Source organism: Manis javanica, chromosome 2, assembly GCF_040802235.1.
Source record: "Manis javanica isolate MJ-LG chromosome 2, MJ_LKY, whole genome shotgun sequence".
Classification (NCBI taxonomy): domain Eukaryota; kingdom Metazoa; phylum Chordata; class Mammalia; order Pholidota; family Manidae; genus Manis; species Manis javanica.
This window is the reverse complement of record NC_133157.1, coordinates 220,169,855-220,188,973: the sequence shown is the minus strand read 5'-3', so window position 1 is coordinate 220,188,973 and position 19,119 is coordinate 220,169,855.

The window sequence follows — 19,119 nt, the reverse complement described above, 5'->3', positions numbered from 1 at the left end:
CAGGTTAAAGACCCCAACAGTACCTGCCATAGAAAAGCAATATTCCAAAGATATTGCAAAGGTCAGAAATCCTTTGACTGGATAAAATGTGCAGGTGGGTGGTCCCAAGAACACAGTTGAGACAGAGACTTGAGTGCATTTCATTTGCATGGGAAAAGTTCCCAAGAAGCACCATAAATGGATGGGGAATTGAGGCAAGGATGAAAGGATCCAACATGCATCGACAAGCAGGTCACTGCTGCAGGCAAGAGGGCGTCCATACCTTTGGGGACCTAGGAAGACTGTACAGAACCCACTGTACAGAACTTCGGGAGTTCTCTCACCCGAAGGCAAGGAAGGGGGAATATGTATCCACACTCCTGTCCATCGTTGGTTGGGGTTCACCCCAGGGAAGTTGCTCCCCAGCATTCTGACTGCCTCGGCCCTGCTCGTGAATCATGTTCTGGTCAGTGAAGGCTTCAGATAAAGAAGCCCAGGTACATGCGAAGAATGACCCCAGGGCAAAGAAATGGCCAGTGATGTAGGGATAGTGACCAGACAGCTCCGGTCACTGCTGCAAATAAATAAGGTGGCATTTGAGTGTCAGATAGTATGGCCAAGACTACAGCTTCACCACAGTTGCATTATAAATATTATTACCAAAGCAAAAATTTAAAAAGACCCTCCAATATGTAGCAGGGGGACAGAGCAGTTATTGAACTGGAGAAATGACAATGCATAGGAACAAGTGTTGGGCTATCTTCCCTGAAGTTAAACCAAAATGCAGTGTAGAGTTTTCCTGCAGCGACGGAACTAGGCCAAGTGACCTCTACAGTTTCCTCTGCAAAGAGCTGAAATGGAGAATAAGCTAAAACATATTGCTTTGTATACGTAGAGAAGGTACTAAACGGGATCAAAGTCCCTCAATTTTGTATTCATTTCATTTGTTTCTGATAACATGCATTTAACTGTAAGTTTATACTCCATTGTTTTAGTAATGGTTTTGACAGCCCAGCTCTCACTGCCTCGCTCTCCTGCTCTCAAATCCAACACTCCCCCCACTCCCCACCTTGCATAGCCCACAGATTTACCTGTCTAGGCTCAGAGGGTTCCCAGGAGGTTTTTCATTGCCCCAGTTCTATTTTTTCGGTAAGACAGAGTGCTTTTCCCTCTTTGTGTTTTTCTTATTTTTCATTTTTCCTTTATTTGTCTATAAAACACTAGTGCATTAATTCCTTCCCCTTCCTGTTTACATCCTAGTGAGGGAAACAGACAAGAAATTGGTAAACAAAATTGCAGATTCCGGCAAGTTCTTTGAAGAAGGGCTGACGGGGCACTAGCACACAGTCCCTGGTGAGCAGGGGCCTCCTCACCCAGCGCAGGCCTCTCCCAGGGCAGGGCTCTAGAGCGGAGAGACCACGGTTGAAAAGGAGGCAGGCAGAAGTCAGAGACGGAGAGCTCCAGACAGAAGGCTCAGCAAGGCAGGCCCGGCGACGGGAGCAGGCGTGGGCTGGCGGAGGAACATGCACGCTAGCCACTCACCTGCGTGCACTCAGCCAGAATAGTACGCCCCGAGGTGCTAAGACACGCAGGGACGCATGAGGACTTTTTTTTCGAAGAGCAACAGAAAGCACTTGCAGGGATTTAAGCATCAGAGTGCTGTAATCTGGTTAATGTTTACCACTCGGCCTCTAACACACTGTTCAAATAATAGCATGATCACTGAATTTACTGCACACCTACTGTATGTCAGGTACGGTTTTAAGCTTATATTAACTTAAAACACTCACTCTGAAGTGTTATAAGAATATAATAGTCTCATGGTTCATAGACTCTATTATTCTGAGAATGTATTATTGTCTGAATACGGAAAGGTTCATAAATTTGCCCAAAGTCACACAGCTTATAGGTAGAGGTGAAATCCACGCCTTTGAAATGTGACTTCAGTAACTACCCTCTTAGTGAAGACAAAACCGATGAAATAATCTGATACAAATCTGTTTGGGTGTAGTTTTCCATTTGTTTACTCCCCAAAGACCTAGTGCCCAGGGCTTCCTAGACACTGGAGGCTGAATGCCATCTCAGAGCCACAGTGGTGCCCCAGTCAGCGCTGCGCTTCTCTATGTGCCCGCTACCACGTTAATCTCTCCACAAGCCAATGAAATAACGGATGAGAAACGATGACTCGACAGGGCTGGATGTGGGTGGGCAGAAGGGGATGCCTTTCACCACGCCTGAAACTGCCCCCAGAGTCACAGCTCTGGTTTCCCTCCTGGTGTCTCCTTCTGGGGAAGCCTAGAGACACATGACTGGCTGGCATACAAGGAGAAACCCAGGCCTGACTGGCACCTGCATTTTCTCTTCTTTTCAGGGACGCTGGCTGCCAACAGAGCTGGAGGCCTCGATTCCTCTTGGCCATGCAGAAAACTTGGCAATGGAGGCTGAGGGAAGGCTGCCCGCTCCGGAACCTGGTGGCGACGCAGAGGGTCTGGCTCCTCCCCAGGATCTGGTGAGAAGCCTCGCTGTCTGGCACTGCAAGCCGAGTTCTGCAGCCTCCCTCCACTCATGAGTGGTAAGGGACTTATTTCAACACTCCCACCCCAATCTGGGCTGCTTTTTCTCATTGCACAGCTGGTTTAGAGCTCAGAGAAGAGGGGCATTGCGTTTACTGCCCTCCCAATGCCAACACTAGACATGTAACAGTGACTCCATAAGTTTCAAGTCCCTTCTATATTTAGAGAGGTCCAAGGACCCCCAACCAGTCACATGACACTTCAGTGACCGTTGAGAGTTGAGCCCCGTGTCCCAGGCACTTAATGAGTCTGTGAAGCAGCGGGCACATACAGAGCTCTCGGGTTATCAGAGCCCCACCACAGCAGCACGCATCTTGTAAGGGTTCCTTGGACAGACGACCCTCCCCCCATCCTCCACGGGTTTGCAGCAAGGCAGGAGCACCTCCTGCTAAGTCTCCAGTAAGCTGGGGGCGTGGCTCTGGAAATAGCTCCTCCGGCTCCTCTAACCAAGAGCCACAATAACATCAGGCATCATTAGCCATGTGCCGAATCTGCTATCAATAATTCAAGTAGCCGGAGACGCTGAGTGTCTGCTGTTTTGCAAAAACACTGTTTTGCTGCTACAGCTCTTCAACCCTCTGCGGTCTTGTTGAGGCAACTGCTTCCTTGTCAGGTGGGAGGCAGACAAAACCAGGAATGGCATTTTCTCTCCTCCAAGAAATAAGTAAAAATAAACACACCCAGTGGAAAATGACATCAGATCACACTGTAACATTATCCAAAGGTCAGAAGGTGGAGGCGGATGTCAAATGCTGGAGGAAAGATTGCTTTTCTGACGTGGCCATCTGTCCCCTCTGATCCCCAATATGCTACCAAACGCTTGATTACTGTAGGGAAAATCATGGCCTGAGGAAAATCTCCATTGGCTTCATCTCTTGACATTGTTTTTTCTTATTCTCTATTATAACAGTAAAAATGGGAAATAGGTTCTATTTTCCTGTGAATCTAATCTTTGGGTATTGGTTAAAATAGCTGCTTTCACTATTGATAAAAAGTACATTTTTGAAATGTTTGATTACATCTTAAAAATTTTTGTTGGAAGAACAGAGCGAGGCAAAACATCAGGGTCATGACATAGCATAGTTCTAGAATAATCCACATAAAACAACAGCGTGTACCTGGTTTTGACTGGCATCCGACCATCCTTAGCACAGATGATGTAATGATAGTTTACTTCTTAGAATCTGTAGTGATGCTGAATCCTGTATGACAAAGATCTCATCTCATGGTTCAGAGCATCTTGAATCTTCTCAAATTTTTACTGTATTTTCACCATCCTGGACAAAATTCCAACAGTCCATTGTCCATTCTAGAACAACCTCCAGAATATAACATACAAGACGTTTTTAAAAATCTGACTTCAATGTAACATTCTAGACTCATCTAAAATACTTCCCCATCCCCACAGTCTTCCCTGTTTAACATCCTCAGAGCAGGAAACGTGTCAGCAGCCAGGTGATGTCTGAGCTCTCAGGTATCTTCACTCGCTCACCTGGACTGGACCACGTGGTTCCTCTCTCCTCCTCTCTCATCCCTCCACCTGGTGGTCAGGTGGTCTGGCCTCAGAAGTCACATGGTAGCATTTTTGCCACATTCTGTTCATTAAGAAAATCCCAAAACCTGCCTCTGCTCAAGTGAAGGGACACAGATCCTGCCTCTCAATGGTAGGTGTGTCAGAGAATGTGTGGACATGTTTTGAGGTCACCACATAGGGTTTCCCATTTATTGAGTGCCTTCTGTGTCCAGATGCTGCAGCTAACCATATAGTGGTCTTTTTTAGCCCTTCTAGAAATCTCATTGCAAAGACTATCATTGCAAAGACTATTGACCCATATAGAGAATTGAGGTGCAGAGCAGTTAGATAACTTGACAGAGATAGGAAGTGATAAATCCAAGACTCAAAGCCAGGCCCATGTGCAGATTCTCAGGTGCATCCCTCCAGTCTCACCATGACTAGTGCCATACAGGTGCTCAATACATATCTGGTCAATGCATGAATGAATGGATAAACACTGGATTTCAAATCCTTTAAACCTTGTAGGCTGCCTAATAACTTAAATATCTGAAACTTCTGTCCTGGGCTCTAGACCATTTTAATGTTTCCGAATGCTGACCAGGACCATTTATTTATTCATTCATTCACACAAGTGCATCTCCAGCACATATGGTCCAGACGCTTCGCCAGGTGCTAAGGAAAAGTAGTGGACAAGCCCAGGGTGGTCCCTGTTTCATAGTTTGCATTGTAGAATGACAGGCAGCATCTTAATGAATTATAGTTAGAATAAAAATCTCAAAAGGTAATCTTGGGGTTGACATCTGAAGAGAACTGTTTTCCACACATAATGACACTGTTACCACTGTTAACAGGAGTTTCACTACTACTTAGAAAGACAAGCTGGCACCCCTGACTGACTGATTGGATCACCTTTGCTAAGAATACCAGATTCTAAGCAGCTGGGCTGACCTGATCTCTTGGGCATAAAGGTAAAGATGTCGATGGGTATCTGCTCTGCGGTCATCTCATCATTGTTGTATAATGTGGGTGACAGCCTGGTGGTGAATCAGTTCCAGTTGATCACTGGTTCAAACACAGTTCCTCAACCTCAGGTCTAGTGCCACTTGGGTATATGGTTCTTTGTTGTGCAGAAAGATACTAAGGACATCTAAGGCCTCTATATGCTATGCTGTATGTCAGTAGCACCACCCTCCAGCTGTGACAATCAAAATTGTCCCCAGGCATTGTCAAATGTCCCCTGGAGGATGAAACTGTTCCCAGTTGAGAACTAGAGACTTAGAGGCAAACAGATGCCTGTCCAGACCCAAGGGCTTCTGCTTCCTGGCTGTGAGGCCTTGAAGAAGTCTCTTAACCTCGAGGCCCAGTGACAGTATCTGTGAAATGGGCATATGCATAATGAGCAGCTCACAAGGTTTTTGTAAGAACTGTAATAAATTTTACTAATATTTATTAGGTGCTTATTATAAACTAGCCACTATGTTAAATATTTTTACACATTAATTCACTGAACTCCATAGAAATCTCATGAGGTATGATCATTTATCTCCATTTTGTTAGATGAGGAAACTAAGGAGTGTAATCCTGTTGTTCGTAGTCTATAAAGTGCTTTATAGGGATGACACACTATTTGTAGCCACCATGTGCACCCTTGCTCGCTTATTCCAAAGGGCCACTATTTGCCTCACAGACAAATCTGCAAGAATTATAAGACACTTTCAGGGAGAAAAGTAAACTAACATGTTAATGGGAAAGCTAATAATTACAGAACGTGTTCTGTGTCTTGGCACCCTGGTTGGAGTTCCAGAGGGGAACAAGGTCCAAGCGCTGTTCTCCAGCTTCTCCAGGTTCCCACCCATCACTCTAATTAGAGCTTCAAACCTTCTCCTCTACACTGCAGAGGCCCTGGAGGGCCTTGAACACCAACAGGATCCTGTGTCCTGAAGCCAGTCAGCCAGAAGGAACCAGGGAACACACCCGATCATGGAGTGACATGCTGACAGTCTGCAGTCTTGAGAACAGGTTGGAATAAATGAAGTCTGGAGGCAAGCCATTCAGCTGAAGGAGTGGTTACAGAGCCCCAGAGAGGAAGGGAAGCCTCACCTGGGCACCAACCACAGGGGTACCCGGCAAGGGCTTGCAGCCTGTGTGTTTGGAAAGTTAAGTATCTTTGAGTCTCAGTTTTCTCATTGACAAAATTGTGATAATAATGGTGCTAATTATCCAGGAGCCATAAAGATTACACAGGACCAAACCAGATGATTCATGTGACACAGGACACTGAGGAATTCCTCCGTAAATGTCATCTACTCTAATCACTGCTGTAAGCAATGAGCACAGAGTAGGGCTGAAAAATTGGCAGCTTTTTCTTCCCCTTGTTCTTTTCTAATATTTCCAGTCTCTCCCCACTGCCCTGAGGATAACATTATTGCAAACATTGACCTAATAAAGATGCAGAGAAACCTCTTTTCATACACTGAAGCAATTCAAGGCAAAACAAAACCCAAAAAAGGCAAAGCCATTCTCTTTCATGTTTTTCAAGTTCCACTGGGATTTCCTTTCCAAACGAAGACATTCTATTTCTATTCCAGGAAATAAAGATATTGAAAATAAGAAAGTTCCCCTTAAGATTCTTTATTCAGCAGCTCAGCAGTTTTTCCTTTTTATTTTCTCATTTCCCCATATATCATCTGACTTATAGTCACTCTTCTGTGTTCTGTTGCCAAGAATATGTTGAATACATTTAAAGAGGAAAAAATAGTACTCAAACCAAGGCATCCAAACCTAATAAACAATATTCCTTCAATTCATTCATTCAGAAAATAATCATTGTCTACCTACTATGTGCTGGGCAAGTTCTAGGCACAAAGAAAACAGATTTGTTTACAGTTGCTGCTCCCATGGAGCCCCCACTTGAGTGGGAGAGAAACACAACCAAACAAGACAAAGCATTTCAGCAAATACATAAAGCCATTCCTTAAACAAAACAGGCTTGATGGTAAAGACCAGTAGGAAGTGGGTGCTTCCTAAGACAGAAAGGTCAGGAGAGACTTCTCTGCAGGGGTGGTATTTTAGTTGCAACTTGATGTCAGGACACCAGCCAGAGGAAGAATTCTGGGAGGGACAGAATGTATTGAGGGTCTTTGCTAAACAGCAATCCATCGCATTGGGCAAAAATGGGCAAAAGCAACACGGTGGGGTAACCCTAGAGAAAGGACAGAGGGCAGGTCCCCTAGCTCCTGTTAGGCCATGGTTAGAAAGTCTGATTTTCATCTGAAGATTAATGGATTAGATTTAAGAGGAAACATAGAAGATGTTGAGGAAGCACATTTACACTTGAAATGATCAGACTGGCTGATATACAGAAAAGAGAATTAACCCAAAGAGGACAGTCAGACACCCTTAACCTGGACAATAACCTGAGCCAGAGATGATGGTGGCCAGGATGACTGGGTGCAGATTTGCTGCCCAGTCGGGCTGTGAGTCATGAGAGGAAAGGAGGGGTGCAGACCACAGAAGACTAGGTGGTCGGTGGTGCCATTTCCTGAGAGGAAGGGCATTAGAGGAAGACAGGTTTCAAGGTAGTGATGCAACTTACAACTCACTATGTCTGCTTCAAACAGAGGCAGTGAGAGAGATGCCCTCCAGGCATCCCACAGAGATCGGCTGGTTACCAGGCAGGCTCCTGTGCGGCTCAGAGAGGTTGACGTTCCAGCTTCTGCTAACTCACTGACTCACTGACATTAAGTCAGCACCTACATGGACCTGGCACAGTCCTCAAGGTGGTAATAGTGTAGAAAAGACAGAAATTTATAAAAGGTGAACAAGATAGAATGACTTTTTAAAAAGAAGTCAAAAGTGCATGAGTCAAGGGGGAAACAGCAAGAGGCAAGAGACAAAGGGGGCATTTCACAAGGCTTGGCGAGGTGATGGAAGCTGGATCAGGCATCCCAAGATGCATTGGAGCTCACTGGTTGGGAAAGAAGGGGCAAATGGGAGATAATTCCCAAATATCATAGAAGGTGTGGGATTCTGGAAGTTGCCAAGTCCAAACTCCGCAGCGTGGGCTGGCAACCTGGAGCCCCAGGGGAGCCAGTCATGCAGGTGAAGTCTGGAAAGTCTGCTAGAGAATTCTCTCTCGCTTGAGGAGGCCCGTCTTATTTTATTCAAACCTTCAACTGAATTGAGGAGGACCACCTGCATTAAAGAAGTTTGTTGATTTAAACATTTATCTCATCCAAAAACACTCTGCACATTGGAGATTAACCATCACAAAGCCTGATGCAGGATTTGAAAGGGGACAAACAAGTGTTCAAAACCCAATTTTATCATGTTGAGTGAACCCGAAAAACGATAACAATCCTGACCCTTCATTGTGTGATTCATGCTGTAGGAATCCTTTCATCTTAATTCATTCAATCCCCACAACAACGCAGTAAGAGAAGTATCAATACCATAATTTTGCAGAGGAACTAAGTGAAACTCAGAAGGATTAAGTACACTTCCCAGAAACAGATGAGCCCGAGCCCACGTGTGGACACTGGCTTCTCTCCACACCCATGCCCTTCCACCAAACTGTGCAGTGACTACATCGTGTCTCTTACACTCAGTCCCAAGCTGTGAAAACTGGGCATACTTAAACCCAGTGGAGATTAAATGGCATATATCAGCTAGCAAAGTGGCTGAAACTTACTAGGTGGTAAATAAATTCTAGTCCTCTTCCCATCAAACAATCAGATGACTTATTCGTCATTCATTCATTCGTGCACACATACATACGTACATTTAACCAATACCTGTCAGGTTTGTTAAAACCATTCATGGCCTTTGAAGAGCAAGATGATTTGATTCCTCAGCCTTAATCAGTCATGGTTTGGGACTTGGTGATATTGTCATCAGTCATGAAATAAAACCCAACTTCCAACGTGGCATCCAAAGCCCTTGACACTTGACCTCTATATCACATCTCCTTCCCATGCTCTGTACAATGAAATGACACCTTCATGACCCACACATGGCCACCTCTATGTCACCTCTCCCTCCCATGCTCTGTACAATGAAATGACACCTTCATGACCCATACATAGCCACAATGGACTTGGGCTATGACAGTTTTCACAGTGCTGTTATTTTTATTACTATAGGAATTACTACTGCACCTATAATAATAACTATTATTCATTCACTTAAAAATACTGATCATCTTTTACTGCGAATAATCTGGGGAGCTACTGAAGTACTTTGAATGACATGTTCTAACATATTTCAAAATCGTGATTCTGATTGTTGCATTAAAAAGACAAGGTAAGAGCAGAGGGACCAGTTAAGAGGCTACTTGCAATGATCCTGGTGAGAGAGGAAGGGGTCTTGGGCCACTGTGGCACCAGTGCCAGCGTGAGAGTAGCCAGATCTGGACCAATTGTGAAGGGAGACGAGTGGAAGGGTCGGCTGAAAAGATCGGATGTCAGGGATAAGAGAAAGAGCAGCCGAAGGTGACTTCAATCTATAAATACAGTAACAAGTACAGCTGATGCAAAGATAAAGGTTTTAGGAACTCTCCCCTTGGGAGCAGACGTACACAGGTATATTGAGAATAGTTTACCAGTTTAAAAAGCATGCTCTACACATCATCAGTATATGTCACTAAGAATAGTAGGTGCTATTTAACCAGCACAGAAGTAAAGCTCATTCGAGAGACTACTTAAGAAAGAAAGAAAATACTGAAGTCTCTATCATCTGCCTCTCTAAGTCCTCTTCCACCTGTATTTCTAACCCATTTGGCTGTCAAAGTGAATAATTTAAAATGAATATAGATGATAGTCCCCAACCTTCAATGGTTTCACTTAGGATTTTTCAACTTTACAATGATGCGAAAGCAATACACATTCAGTAGAAAACACACTTAAAAATTTGAATGTGGATCTCTTCCTGGGCTAGCGCTTTGCCTTCAGATCCTCTCTGATGCTCGGCAGGGCAGCCAGCGTGGCTCCCTGTGAGCCGCATGACCTCAGGGTTCAACAGCCGGCACACTGACAACCATCCTGCCCCGGTGCAGCCGCCCTGATTTTCATTTCGGTACAGTGTTCAGCACATTTCATGGAAGACTCAACCCTTAACATAAAATGGGCTTTGTGTTAGATGGTTTTGCCCAACTATAGGCTAATGGAAGTACTCTGAGCAGGTTTAAGGAAGGTAGGCTAAGCTAAGCTGTAAGGTGTGTTAGCTTTGCTGTATTAAATGCATTTTTCAAGTTAGGATATTTTCAGTCTACAATGGGTTTATCAGGAGGAACTGCGAAGTGAGTCAAGGAAGACCTGTGCATGATTTGGAACACATCTGCTATAAATTAGGTGATTTTTCTTCTTTTGCTTCCATGTAATGTTACTAGTAAATATTTCTTGAGTGTGCATGACCATCTTCTATGCATCACCTCACACTGTCCTCCGGGACTCCATGGAGCGGTACTATCGCTGAGCACATGGGCTTGGGGAGGGAGCACAGAACAGTAAGGTCCACGAGTCCTGTTTCTTGCCTCCTTCCTTCTTTCTTTTCCTGTGCAAGTCCAGCACTCAAAGGTTCAATCAAAGTAGAACCTTATTTCTTGCTCATACAGTAATGTCCAAATAGGGGCAATTCTCCTCTAAGTGTTTAATCAGGTGCCACAGTTCTTTCTGTGTTGTGACTCTATCATCTTCCATATGTGGATTCCAAGGCCATCCCACGAGCAGGACAAGCACAGAGAATTGTGCAGGGGATTGGCGGGGTGTGGAGAATTGTCACAGCTTCATAAAGGACATGCCATCTAACAAGCATCTTGAAAACCAGGTAAGATTTTTAATAAAAGATGTGGGTAGAAGACAACAGCTAAGGGAAGAGCATAAGCCACCTCTGCGTGGGAGAAGGACACTCCGGCTGGAGCACAGAGAATATGTGACGAGTGGCAGCAGATTGGGATGCCCAGGCAGGGGTACGCAGCCACTTAAATGTCAGAGTACAGGTAGTGTTCAAACAGTCAACACTGGATAAATAGCAAAGAATGCTAATCCCTGGTTAAGACTGTCTGGTGCTGTTAACAACAAAGATTGTGTTGAGGGGAATTTAAACAGGAGGCCGAATGAAAGGGGTGAGCGAGGGCAGCAGGTGGAAGCAGGGGCGGCAGGAAGAGGTCCCAGCTGTACCGCGGTTCCCACTACGGCCATCTCAATCAAACCGGAGAGGCGAGGGAGGACATGCGAGGTACAGAGCATCGAACCTGAAGGCAGAAAATTGGAACTTACATTTAGCTCTGGCAATAAGTAGTTGTTGAGTGAATTACTTCTTGTTTCTGGGATGCAGAGTCTATTTCTCATGGAAGGGAGTCGGGGTACAAGAAAACAGAAGTATCTTCTTCCAGCACTAACATTCAGCAGCTTGACAAAAATTAAAAATAGACAAGGAGCCATTTTAAACGTCTACCACCTGTAATCCAGAGGGTGAGACTCATTCCAAATGCAAGAAGATTTGAGAATGGACTTGAGGCTGTAAATGAGAAACTGCTACACATTATCAACTCCACGCGGCCCGTCAGAGACTTAGCAGCCCCAGAGCAAGAATGAATATGCTCTTTTAAGAACACCTGAGGGAACCTCCATTTCCACTGATAATTAATGTCCATTAATTCATTCAACGTGTTTGCACTATTTTTTTCCCTGTTGTTTGGAATCCATCAAGTTATTCTGCCCTCACCCAAGAATTGCTGATAGCCATTGATCGATTATGTTGTTTACAGAGGCAGGCAATGTCCCAGCTTTAAAAGTAAAGATGGAAAAAAACAAAATCCTAAAACAACCTTGCAGCAAACGGGAAATTAATCGTCAGTTTCCAAAGCATACTGGAGGCTGGGATTTACATATATCAGCCTGCACGCCCCTTCAAAGGACCACAGCATATCGGGCCTCCGCTTAGCCCCAGAAAATTGTTCTGGAGTTTCAAGTGAAAGCTTAGCAAGCCCTTTTCCTCCTGGCAGCTCTCATAAATATTCCTCACACCACTCAGCCTAGACATAGATGAGCACCTGCAGGCTGTGCTGACGCAAAACAGAGCAGTTTGGAAGCCATTTTGATAAGCGATACTTTCACCAATGTTTGGACATACAGGTGTTGTCACTTCTAAGCACATCTAAATTGTCCTGCACAATCAAGGTGTCATTTAAGCTCTAGGAATGTTTTGTCTGATTCTGAAATAGGGAGCCACTTAGAACATGGGTCTTGTTCAGACTCATGATAGAAGTGTAAAGATTTTTCTTACCAAATTCATCTCAAACTCTGTCCCACTCTGGAAAATTTCTCTCTCTCTCTCTCTCTCTGTGTGTGTGTGTGTGTGTGTGTGCATCAGACACGTATCTCATGAGTCATATCAGCCATAAGGAAAATCTTTAGTGTGGGCTATAGTCAGAGAAGTGCCAGGACCCAGCCACCACTCAGATTTCCTGAGATTTTAGACTTCACCAACTATCACACGGGCCTCACGTCTGCAAAACTGTGAATCTGATTCTTGCTACCAAGCGTCAGGGACAACTTGCATATTATAGAACCAGGGACAAGAAATGGAAAAAGGAATAGGAAAAGCTACTTCTTTCGAGTTGTGGGAGCACACCGGATCTGTTCTGACTAAGAAACAGTAGAATCATAGCTGCCAGGGGCTGAGGGAAAGGTGGAGATGTTGGTCAAAAGATACCACTTTCTCATTAGAGGCCAACGAGCTCTGGAGGTCTGATATTCAGCATGGCCACTCTAGTCAACAGGACTGCATCATGTACTTGACAGCTGCTAAGAGAGTAGATCTGCAATGTTCTCACACCAAAAACATTGCAGTTATGGGAGGTGATGGATGTGTGAACTAGCCTGATGGTGGTAATCATTTCACAGTATGTATGTGTACAAAATCATCATATACATCTTAAACTTACAATAGTGATATGTCTCAGTACACATAGAAGGAAAGGAAGGGAGGGAGGAGTCCAGGACCCAGAGGCGCTGGGAAGTCTTCGGCGGTCTGAACCGTCACCCTAGGACCAGCCATCTCAGGGCGTGACGTGTGAGCGGTACCAAGGGGGCGCAGATCTAAACCGGCTCTCCTCATTCCTGGTCTTTCTCCTGGGTTTCTGACCCCAACTTCTGACTTTCATCTTCCATCATAATCTGTGTGCTTCTTCAAACCCAGTATATGCAGCTAATTTTCCAGCTCTGAAGTCATTTTCTCCTTTTTGACTACACTTCATATCCATCCATTGTACTTTGACCAGGGTGTCTCCAGATCAGCGGCTTGTCCAGCCCACCCCATCAGAGTCTAGCTGGATAGAGGTCTTTAGTGTCAGGAGTTCCAGCCAATCTGTTATAGCCCCATAAGCAAGATGCAAAGAATATCCAAAGGACATGGCAAACCTCTAACCGATACAGGGTCAGTTCTAGGGCTCTGGCAGCAGGAGGCCCTTGATTCAAGAGAAAAAAAAAACCAGACCCACACTCTATTGCGTGGTGAGCACGGCCCTCCTGCCCTGGATAATAACAATGTCAATAAATTGGCCTGCTCAATAAAGTGGCCCAGAAACCCAAGAGGCCTAATCCCGACAGCTGCTGGTTTACAGTCTTCTGATACTGGCCTCTGATTCTTGACGAGCCTCTTTTAGGGTAGAAAGTAACCCTCAGCCCGTGGCGACACCGGAAGCTTTGGAACGCAGAGGGTGTGGGTCCCTGATCCAGTTCTCACACCCACTGGATTTAGGACTCTGAGCAAGTTATTTAAATAATCTATGTTGTGATTTCCTCATCTCTAAAAGGGAGAAAAGAAATACTCCACATCACTGTAGTGCTCATTTTAAAAGCCCCAGCACACAACGCATTGTTCTTCAAATGCTCCTTCATTTCTTACCAATGGTGTGAAAGGAGAAAGTGCCCTCAAAAGTTAACATTTTATCAAATAGGAAAGTTTAGAATAATTAAGAGAATTTTCCAGAGTCCAAACAGATTTTATCAGAGTCTGACTAGAACTCAGGATATCTAATATTAATATCAATTTTAATATTAATAATTATAATAGCAGATATAAATGGAGTGCTGCATTTTAAACTTAATCATATGGTTTAATTAATTTTGAATAAGTAATCCATTAAGTTGGTCCAAAATCAAAAGTATAAAAGTACTACAGTGAAAAGTGTCTCTCCCTTCCACCCCTCTCTCCCCCATAAGTGACCTCTATTAATGTTCCTTCTTATGTATCTCTCTGAAGTTTCTCTATGCATAAAAAAACAAATTAAAGCATAGATTCTTGTTTTCTTCATTTTTACACAAAAGACGTCATGCTATATAACTTGCTTTCTTAAATTTACTGTATTATATATTTCCATATGGATGTTTTCTCATTCTCCTTTATAGCACCTTAGAATTTGGTTACATGACATATAATTAATTTAACAAACACCTTATTAATGGTCATTTATGTGGTTTCTCATCTTGTGTTACTACAACAATGCTGTAGTGAATAATCATATATATAAATCATCTTACATTTGAGCAATTAACACTATAAGGCAAATTCCCAGATGTAGAATTTCTGAAACAAAAAGCGTATGAACTTATAATTTGGACAGACATTGCCTCTCATACAGGGCTCTACATTACAGCAAATAATGTGTGAAAAGGAGTATGTTCCCCTATAGTTTTGCCAAAGAGTTTATTAACTAACTTTTCAACCTTTCACAATGCAACAGGTAAAAACAGCAGCTCAGGGTAGTTTTAACTTTCTTATGTCTCCTTGTGAGTGATGCTGAGCATCTGTTCACATGCTCACGAATCTTCTCTGTGTGCTCTCTGTTTCTATCCTTCGTGTATTAAGGATCTTTCCGCTTATTCTATAGGATGTATTGAAGATGTTCCCCTTAGTTTCTAGTTAGTATTTTTTTAACAATACAAAGGATGTAAATTTTTTATTAATGATGTTTTCTGGATATTTAATTATGCTTAGAGACTTCTTCCGCACTCCCAGGTTACAAACTACTTCTCCCACCTTAGGACTTTGGCGTTTGCTCTTTCTCCCATCCCAGATCGCCATCGGGCTCAGTTCCGCACTTTCCGGTTATTGGCTCAAATCCGGCGTTTACCTCAAAGACGTCTGTAAGAATCGTAGGTAGAAGTGCAGCCCCCCCACCCCCAAGCTGTCCCTACTGACTTGCTTCCTTTAATTCTCTCCATGGCACTTGTTCATCTATTACATTCGTACTTTTATTTATTAATTCATTTTATGCATTGATTTATTGTCATTATCTGTCTTCTCCACTATGTAGGCCTAAAAGGAGCAGGAATTTTGTTTCTTTTGATAAATACCAAGCCCCCAGCACTCCTTCTAAGTCCTGATATGATAGGCACTCTAAATATTTATTGAATGAATAAAACTTTTCTTCTAGTATGTTCATGGTTTTGTTTTTATATTTAAATGTTTAATCCTTCCTAATTTTATCCCAGTCTATAGTATAAGTTACAGACCATTTTTGCAGTTTTATTTGATAACCAACTGTTCTGATGCGGGGGCTCTTGATGGCAGAGTCGAAGAATGAACTTGGCAAACACTCAAGGCAGGAGAACAAGGAAGAGGCTTTTATTTAGAGAGAAAGTGAGAGGAAAGGGTTCCTGGCTCATGCTGGGAGGGGACAAGACAGTCTGGGTGGTGCATTGTCTAGGGGGTTTATAGGTCATTGGGGATAAATGTGCTAAAGGGCTAGGGTTACAGACATGCCAGATGGTCTCAGGATGTTTATTTTTGATGAGACACCAAGTCTTTTTACCTTTATCAGTTCTTCAGGTAATAGAAGAAATTTATTGCTCTGATTCCTTCTCAGGATAGCAATTTCTTGGTCTGGGAGCATATTAATTAAGACTGTCTGTCCTGCCTCCAAGGTGGGCTGAGCCACTGTCCGTTTGATTAAAATGCAATCTTAGCTTTAAGATAGAATTCTTCCTGAATAAGCTGGGCCATTTTAGCAGGTGCTAAAGTAAATCTTACAATGGTATGTGCTAATTGACACAATGAAAGCATGGGCTCTGCTGAGATACTTTTCTTTATTTGGGGAGTATTCAAACTTCTAAGCAAAGTTGCTCCTGGCTTTTTAGTTTTAACTAATCTCTAAAGATTGCCTATATTCCCAGTTTGATATTTTTACCATCAAGAATTAATATGACTCTGACTTTGCTTAATGTTTAACAGGGTCTTTTGGTAGGGGTTTCTTTGTACATTGTTACATTATTCTGACTAAAATTAACCTGCTTTGCTTTTTTTCCAGAGACCTTCATCCTATTCTGTCTAAGCCCATGGTCCCTGTCTCAGTTCCAATACCAGTTATTGAAAAATCTGTATTTACCCAGCTAATATAAAATGACTCCTATGACTATACTTTTATAAATTTGGGGATTTCTCTTTATGCATGTTATTTATTTTCATTTAATCCTCACAACGTTTGTTTCTGTACACATTATTATTCTGGTTTTACAGATGCGGAGATTGCAATCCCTTGAGGAAAATTAACTCCAATGACAGGAAGTAACTGAATCACAACAAAATTCACATGCTGGAAAGTTAGACAATTTCAACCCAGTCTATCCAACCTCAGTGCTACATCCTTTTATACCATATAGAAGCCTCCATGGTACTGTATAGACTCTATGTGACTATATATGCTGCTTTATTTTTTAAGAATTTTTAAAATTTAATTATAATTGATATGTAATCTTATACTGGTTTCAAATATACAGCATGGTGGTTCAACAGTTATCAGTGTCAAATCCTCACCCCCTCGAGTGTGGTTACTTTCTGTCAACATAGAAAAATGTCCTAGAATCATTGACTATACACTCAGTGCCGTACCATCTTATGGTGGAGAATTACGTACCCCTTTATCCCTCTATCCTCCTCACCCTCCCCACCCATCCATCCCAAGCCCTCCTCTATGGTAACCCTTAGTCACTTCTCAGTGTCTATGAGTCTACTGCTGTTCGGTTCATTCTGTTTTACTTTGTTTTCATATTCCACAAATAAGTGAAATCATATGGTATTTGTCTTTATCCAACTGGCTTATTTAACTGAACTTAATACCCTCTATATCCATCCATGTTATTGCAAATGGCAGGAATTCTTTTCTTTTTATGGAATAAATAATATTTTATGCAATGAATAATATTGCATTGAGTATATGTACCCCATCTTCTTATCCACTCACCTCTTAATGGACACTTAGGTTATTTCCCTATCTTGGCTATTGTAAATAATGCAGCGATAAACATAGGGGTGCCTATAGCTTTTCAAATCATGTATTTTGTTTTCTGTAGGTAGAGTCCTAGAAGTGGAATGACTGGGTCAAATGGAATTTGTCTTTAGTTTTCTGAGGAATCTCCACACTGCTTTCCACAGCAGTTGTACCCATTTACAAAGCAAAATGTAGTCTGTTTGGACACCAATTTTTCATGAAGTTCATGATGTCAGGGAGTGTAACTGACTGGGGTGCCAGAGAGGCTCAGAAAGTAGTTTAGCTGCTTCTTTAACACAATGAGAAAACTCCTGCTCTGGTCCTTGGGAACCAGAAAAGCCCATCTCAGGACCAAATATCCTCTAGACAGAATGAAAGACTGAGCTCCCAGCGATAAAACTCCATGAATTCAAAGGTTCACGGTCAAAAGATTTACAGTTTTATGATTTTATGCATCTATACATACATTATATATTTTTAATATATTTAATTTAGAACTGATAAAGAAAAAATCTGTTTGAAGGAACTCCTCAGGCTTTAAAGCCTTTCTGATGAAGAAAGGGATGTCTTCATGAGACTTGCCCTGTAATAGAGATTTCTGGGCTGAAGGGGTCACAGAAGTAACAGTCATTACAGAACAGCAGTACAGGTGATGGCATTTACATGGAATAAAATATTATAGTTCAAAAAATACTGGTATGATAATTTCCCTGAATATATGGGGAAATCAAGACTTGGATACGGTCCAAGGACTTGCCCTAGGTCTCTCAGCGAGTGATGGTGGGTCCAGAACGTCACACATTTCTCACTTCAAGTGTGTGATTTTTCCCACAATGCCCTTCTGCTTTCTACCCGGTGGCTGGCCTAGTTCTGGTGTGGTTACAAAGCAGGACAGGACCCAGCGAAGGATCTGAGACTTTATTGGGGTACCTTCTGGCATACTTTTCATTTTCTTACTCTCCTTGCCGCACCTCAGCTAGCCATGAAGGAGGGGGTCTCCTTTGCGTTAGGTCCTTTAAGCCATCCTACCCCAACAGAAGGCCCGTGCCAGCTGGCGTCAGCGGCAAAGAATCACTTTTGTCTCCACCATCATCTATGTCCACCTTCTGGTTCCTGCCCTCTTCTCATCTCATTCAGACATGACTTTGAGGGAAGACCTGGAAATCCAGATTTGGTTGCATTTATGGACCAAGACTTGGAGACTAGGGACATGCGGTTTCTGAGTGATTTTCCTATGATAAATGATTTTCCTGTGATTTAAATCATAACTTTTCTCTCTTTTTTTTTTATCTGACCTCTTAGCTCTGGATATTTGGGGGAGCCTAAAGTAGGAAATACTCATTCTGGAACCAGACTCAAAGCCTCTGCAGGATGAAAAGACTCAGCCAGGTGGGTCCAGGCAGGGTCACTCCACTGCCTTCCTGATTCTGCCCGTGTGTGCCCGGGTCCCTGTAAACAGCAGGCCCTTACATAACCTTCTCCTCAAACCTTCTACCATCTCTCATCCCATAGAACAGCTAACCAGGTCCTGTGGAAGCTGTGCTACCTCCCTCAGCTCTGTAACTGCATCTCTTACTTTTCCTCTCATTTTGTTCAGCCACATTGGCCTTCTTATTATTTCCTAAACTCTCCAAGTCCACTTCCGTGTCAGGGTCTCAGCACCTGCTGCTTTTTCCTCTTTCAAATGTTACTTTCTCAATGAGGCTGTGTGAGCATATATTACAATTACCCCTCAAACCCTTATTCTCCTCCCAGTTTAACTTTTCCATAACATTTCAACA